Source organism: Chrysochloris asiatica, unplaced genomic scaffold (assembly GCF_000296735.1).
Source record: "Chrysochloris asiatica unplaced genomic scaffold, ChrAsi1.0 scaffold00108, whole genome shotgun sequence".
Lineage (NCBI taxonomy): Eukaryota > Metazoa > Chordata > Mammalia > Afrosoricida > Chrysochloridae > Chrysochloris > Chrysochloris asiatica.
This window is the reverse complement of record NW_006408626.1, coordinates 4,925,295-4,931,019: the sequence shown is the minus strand read 5'-3', so window position 1 is coordinate 4,931,019 and position 5,725 is coordinate 4,925,295. Positions and strand designations below refer to the sequence as shown.

The 5,725-nt window shown below is 41.3% G+C and overlaps 1 pseudogene; it reads right to left on the bottom strand.

Moving 5' to 3' along the window:
- Positions 1–3,070: 3,070 nt before the first annotated feature.
- On the bottom strand, positions 3,071–4,111 carry LOC102836094 (annotated as a pseudogene).
- Positions 4,112–5,725: the final 1,614 nt, after the last annotated feature.

Below are 5,725 nucleotides of genomic sequence, written 5' to 3'. Positions count from 1 at the left end.
GTCCAGTGGTGAGAATTTTTGTTTCCTTTACATTGAGATACAACCCACACCAAAGGCTGCGGTCTTTGATCTTTACCAGTAAGTGTTTTAAGTCTTCTTCACTTTCATCAAGCAAGATTGTATCATCTGCATATTGTAGGTTGTCAATGAGTCTTCTTCCAATCCCAATGCCATGATCCTCTTCATATGATCCAGTTTCTCAGATTATTTTCTCAGCATATAGATTGAATAAGTATGGTGAAAGAATACAACCCTGGCACAAACCTTTCCTAATTTTAAACCATTCAGTGTTCCCTTGTTCTGTAGAAATGATGGCCTCTTGGTCTATGTACAGCTTCTTCATGAGCACAACTAAGTGTTCCAGAATCCTCATTCACCACAGTGTTGCCCATAGCTTGTTATGATATACACAGTCGAAAACCTTTGTATAGTCAATGAAGCACAGAAGACTAGAAGTCCAAACCAATGAGTTGGCTAGACCATACTCCCTCAAAAGTCTCTGGAGGAAGACTCTTCTTTGTCTTTCTTAGCTCCTTCACTTGTAGATACATATTCACAGGGACTTCCTCCTTCTATCTGTCTCCATGTGTCTCTTGCGCTTTTTCATAAAGACACCACTTGTTGGATTAGGACCCACCTTACTCCAGTATGAACTGTTACTAACTTAACTGATCTCCAAAGATCTTATTCCCAAATAAGATCATATTTACCAGTACCAGGAGTTAGAACTTCAAACATAACTTTTCAGGGGATAAAGTTCAATCCATAACAACTCCCAACAGCCCTATAATATAGAAGCCTTTATCGATGAGGAAATGGGCTTGAGAGGTCACTTAGAACTGTCAGAACCTCAACCAGAACCCAAGTATGCCTGATTGCAGAGATGAGGCTTTTGGGTTTGAGTCTGCTTCTAGACCAAACACATTGCTTATTAGATTTCTGAGAAACTTTCAGGATCTTTGAGTTTGTTTCAGTCTCTGCCTTTGCATCAAACTTTGCAATATCCCACCTGTCTCAGAAGGAAGCAAATCCCCTGGGTTCTAAAATCAGGAAAGTAAGTGCACTGGGATGGGCAATCAGGAAGCATGTTTTCATTTTTTTCCTTTAAATCATTCTCAAAACTAATGCAGTTTACCACTCCTGACGCCTCACACTTTCCCCTCAACATGTTCTTTTTTGATAATTTATTATTATCATAATTAACATTTATTGCACACATTACTGTGGAAAATATGGAGGAAGACAGACTCCCCCACCCTTTTGGCTTATGATCCAAATATTTAGATTGTAAACACAATGTTTTTGGCAGGTTAATTCTGTATTAAGAAAAAAAGCATTTGCAGGAAATGTCAGATGCTTATTTTATGATCAGTGTAAGGAGTAATTTACCCCACAGAAAGATTTGGACTTGGCAAGCAATCCCCTGTCCACCTCCCCACATGTGAGGAAGGCATAGCACAATGTTTAGGCAACCAATGTTTGTACGACTCAGTAAAATGCAGTGGCAGGAAGGGGGAGGTTAAGCAGTTATCAGTGGCCAGCAGGTCAGCTAGGCCAGAGGCATTAATAGAAGTTTTTTGCCTACTCTTCCTTATTGTTGTTTTTGTGAATCAGCAAGTTGATTCTGACTCACAGTGACATTATCTTCTGGGGTTTAACTGCCCTTTAGGCTGGAATATGTATGGAAGCAGACTGCCACTTCCTTCTCCTTCCAAGTGACTGATGGGTTCAAACCACCAACCCTTCATTTAGCAGCCAAGTACTTAAACATGGAATCACCAGGGCTCCTTATAAGCCCACAAACCAAACCTGTGGTCACGAGTTGATTCCGACTCTTGGCAAACCTACTGGACAGAGTAGAGCCGCCCCATAGGGTCTTCAAGGCTGTGATTTTACAGAAGCAGACGTCCACATTTTTCTTCCATGGAGTAGCTTCTGAGTTTGAACCACTGACCTTGTTTTAGCAACCAAGTACCTCCTAGGTTTCCTTATGTTATTGTTGTTGTTAAGTGCTATTGAGTCGGTTACGACCAGTGACCCTTTATAATGTTTCTGAGGAGTCGCTGGTAGGTCTCCTTATAACACTGGATAAATCCAGGTCAATGTTATTGTGCTAAATATTTTTTAGGGACTCATGAAAAGAGACATATATATATGAGGAAGCTTCAAAAAGTTCATGGAAAAATTTGAATGAAAAGATAATGGAATTTTTCCACCTTCGTATTAATTTACTTATTTCTTTTTTACAATCTGTGGAAGAAGATTGGCAGTGCAGAAAGGAGATGAACAACTCATTCCAGCATGCTTGCTTCAGAGCTTTCTGAGCACGTGGTAGTTCTCCTTTGAAGACACAGATGGAAACAGATATGGGATCTTTCCCATTTTAGAAATGGTGCCAATTTTAGATTGCATATAATTGAAGACTCTAAGACAGAAGAGAATATTAAAATATCTGACTTGTAAAGAACAATTGATAGTACTGTGGTTGCTATATACCGAGTTGATCTGACCTAATAGTATTGTCCCTTAGGGCTTCCTAGGCTATAATCTTTACAGGGGTAGATTACTAGGCTTATATCACACCGCTGAGTGAGTTCAGGTGGCTAATAGTTCAGTTAGCCACATATGCTTACCTGTTGCAGCACTAAGGCACTTTAACCACCCAAAAATTATGGCTCTTGTAACAGTAGAAGCAAGTCACATTTTGGGGTGCCACTGTCTAACTATAGCAAATTTCCACAGAAAAGAGGATATGCACTTTCCATAATTCTGAAGGCTGTAGGTTTTATTCATGATCTATGAGCAGGCATGAATGTTAAATCTAAATGAACCATGGAATGGAAGAGAATTTTAGTCCAATACCTTCATTCTGTTGTTAAAGGTGAGATCATATAAATTATTCACGACCATGCAGTTGGATAGTAGCTGAGTTGGGATTTGAATACAGATTTTTTTTTTTTTTGTCATTTAATCCAGAGCCCTTGCCAACATGCCAGGCTGTCCATGCGTTTTGAAGGTTACACAATAACTTATTGAGAACCTCCCCTCCTAGCACCTCCCAGTCTCTAGGTCACTTTTTCTGCTTGTAGATCTTGTGTGCTAGCCCCAGGTAGATGGCCGGGAGGACAGGGAAACAGCGCACTGCTTGGTGAGACTTATAAAGATGCTGAAACTGACTTCCTCATACTGCTTGAACACAGCAGGCAGCTCCATCTCCTCGTACATTGCCTTCACTCAGGCCACCTTCTCGGTTTCCTTCAGCCCGTAACTCACCTGCAGGATCTGGAGAGGCCCATTGCAGACACCGAACCACCAGCCAGCTGCATTTATTGTCCTGGATGTCAGTGCCAACCTTGACCGTCACATTGGGGTCACCAAAGTGGTCAAGGAAATCATTCTGAATCTGAAAGACTCACCCATCTCCAGCAGGATCTTCTTGGCGTTGGCATGCTCCTTCTCCCCATCAATGCCTGCCATGTACATTGCAGCAGCCACGGGAAGATAAAAAGAATAGAAAGCTGTCTTGTACTTGACAATAGATTTATACCTCTTTTCAGTGAATCTGCCATGATCCATGTTGCTCTGGGGGGCAGAGATGAGGTCCAGGGTCTGTCCAATCTCAGTCTGATAGGAACTCTGCAAGAAGAGCTCGATCAGATTCAGATAATAGGGCCATTCCCGGCAGTACAGCTTCAGCAGGCGGTAGATACACGCTTCCAGCAGCATGGAGTTATTGATGGCATCCAAACCTATGCCTGGCTTCTGAAGGGATGCATCCATAATGTCATCTAATACCAGGAAAAAAGCTTGGAGCAGATCCACATACCCACCCACGGTCAGGGCCCTCTGAAGACTATCAGCATCCTGCTTCCTTGGCTCCACCAGCTCCTGGAACACAGCCAGCTCTGTCAAACCTCGGTTGTACTTGCCGTCAAGGACATTGTACTCTAGGACCTTCCTGAGCCGGGCAGGTCATCCTCAGTTTCATCTCATCCTCAGTCAGCACCTTGAGAATCTGGGGGACGTGCTGGATGAAATCCTGCTTTTTGTGGGCCTAAGTGTCTGATTCCTGGTCTCCATTCATTCTGAGGGTGGAGCAAAGTGCTCTGTTCCTGGACAGATCTTGCTTCTGTCCATGCTTTTAGAACCTGCAATATAAAAATTGTTGTTGTTAAGTGTCATTGAGTCAGTTCCTACTCACAGAGAGTAGGAATAAATGTTCTAGCTCTAGAGCAGTCCTTAGGTTCTGAATGAACCAAGTAGTCTCACAAAATTGATGGTCCCAAAATTGAAATCCCAAGTTGTTAATCACAGATTGTTGTTAGTTGCTATCAAGTCAACTCAGATTCATGGCGACATTATGCATAATGAAACATTCCCACTCCTGTGCCATCTTTATGATAGTTTGTGTGCTTGAATTGTGGATATTATGTCATTCCATTTCATTTAGGGTTTTCCTTATACCTGTTGACCCTCTGTTTACCAAACGTGATGTTCTTTTCCTAGCAATTGGTTTTCTCAGATGATATTTCCAAAATAAGTCAAACAAAATCTTGCCATACTCACTTGTAAGGAACATTCTGGTTGTATTTCTTTAAGAATGCTTTATTCATTCTTCTGGCAGACTATGGTATTTGCAGTTGTCAACATCACAACTTGAATGTATTAATTCTTTTTCTGTCTTCTTTGTTCTTGATCCAACTTTTGCATGCATAAGAAACAATTAAAAAGACAATGGCTTGGGTCAGTCATCCAAATGATACCTCTGCTTTTTAAACATTAAAGAAGTTTTTTTTTTTTTTTTTGCAGCATTATTGAATTTATATGTAACTTGTGATAGTTAAGGTTTTGTGACAGTTTGGGTCAGGGTTCTCAGTGGTTTGACAGTTTAAACACAGTAATGCCCCATGAGTGCTGTGGGTTAATGCGTCAGACTGCAAAGCCGTTTGAACTGCAAGGTTGACAGTTCAAGCTCACCAGATGCTCCTTAGAAACCCTATACAGGGTTGCTATGGGTTGGAAGTGAATCTACGGCACTTAACAACAACAACAACAATGATGTGATCTAATAAAATTTCACCACTGCTATGAGGAAAGCTGCTATGAGCACCCAATCTATTGAAAGGAAATTTCCTTCAGAATGTGACCTGCTGCTAATATATTTGTTGTTGCTAGGTGCCAAGGAGTCTGACTCATATAGCGATCCTATGCACAACAAAACAATTCACTGCCATCCTCACAATTGCTATGTTTGAACCAATTGTTGCTCCCACTGTGTAAATCCATCTTATTGGTGGTCATCCTCTTTTTCACTGATCTGCCACTTTAACAAGCACGGTGTGCTTCTCCAAAGATTGATCCCTCCTGACAACATGTCCAAAGTCTGTGAGACGAAGTCTCGCCACCTTCACTTCTAAGGAGTATTCTGGCTGTACTTCTTTCAACACAGATTTGTTTGTTCTTTAGGCAGTTTCAGTATTCTTCACCAAAACCATAATTCAAGTGCATCAATTCTTCTAAGGTCTTCCTTATTCATTGTCCAACTTTCACATGCATATGAGGTACACCTAAATCCTCAAGGTGACATCCTTACTCTTTAATACTTTATTGTTGCTGTTGTTAAGTGCCACTGGGTCGAATTCCAACTCATAGCAACCCAGTATAGGGTTTCTAAGGAGTGACTGGTGGGTCTGAAGTACTTATATTGGGGTTAGCAGTCCAAACT